Genomic DNA, 685 nt, shown 5'->3' with positions numbered 1-685 from the left:
ATTATTCTTTTTTTTTTTTTTTTTTCTTCAAAGCAATAGTTCTTCCCAAGGAACAACCCACATGGAGGAAGCACCTCACTCATACACTCAGCTCGTGCATAGCATCTGCAGTTGCATAGAATGTTCCAGTGCTGAATCTGTACCTAACCTAAGCAAATCTTCTGCAAGTTTGATGTGTTACCATTTAATATCCAGATTGCTGGCTGTTGGATTGACTGCATTGTATTTGGTGTGCAAAGTTTCTTGAACCTTCTTAGAGTCCATGCCTTCCAGCCAGTCCTGGTACATCTTTTGGACGTGGATGTTGGTTTCTGGAAGTCTCACAGGTATTGCAGCATACACTTCTTCCATCTGATGAAGCAGTGCTTTATCTGGTTTTCCATCTTCAGTTTGTGCCTGACCTTTTCCATTTAGGCACAAAAAAAAAAAAAAAAAAGCCACAAGGGTGATAAAGATTTTATATGAAGTTTATATTAACTTGGAATTTTTTTTCCTACTTCTCTAAAGAAAAAAGCTGTCTCTTTGCATCAGCTGCCCCTCCCACACTGCTAGGATTTGTGTGTATTAAGTGACTCCAATATCAACAACATCCTAATGTAAATAAGGTTTCCACATCAACAGTGTTTCTTTGCCTTCTCCATGGTTTGATGATCTTCACCATGAGGGTAGAAAGGTGCTGGAATAT

At 38.8% G+C, this 685-nt stretch overlaps 1 protein-coding gene across 1 annotated transcript in view; it reads right to left on the bottom strand.

Moving 5' to 3' along the window:
* Positions 1–685, bottom strand: part of NARF (nuclear prelamin A recognition factor) — an 18,666-nt gene that overhangs the window by 5,478 nt on the left and 12,503 nt on the right. The gene's annotated exons all lie outside the window — the stretch shown is intronic.

This window comes from Chaetura pelagica, unplaced genomic scaffold (genome assembly GCF_000747805.2).
Source record: "Chaetura pelagica isolate M959 unplaced genomic scaffold, ChaPel_1.0 scaffold180, whole genome shotgun sequence".
NCBI lineage: Eukaryota > Metazoa > Chordata > Aves > Apodiformes > Apodidae > Chaetura > Chaetura pelagica.
This window is presented reverse-complemented; position numbering and strand designations above follow the sequence as displayed.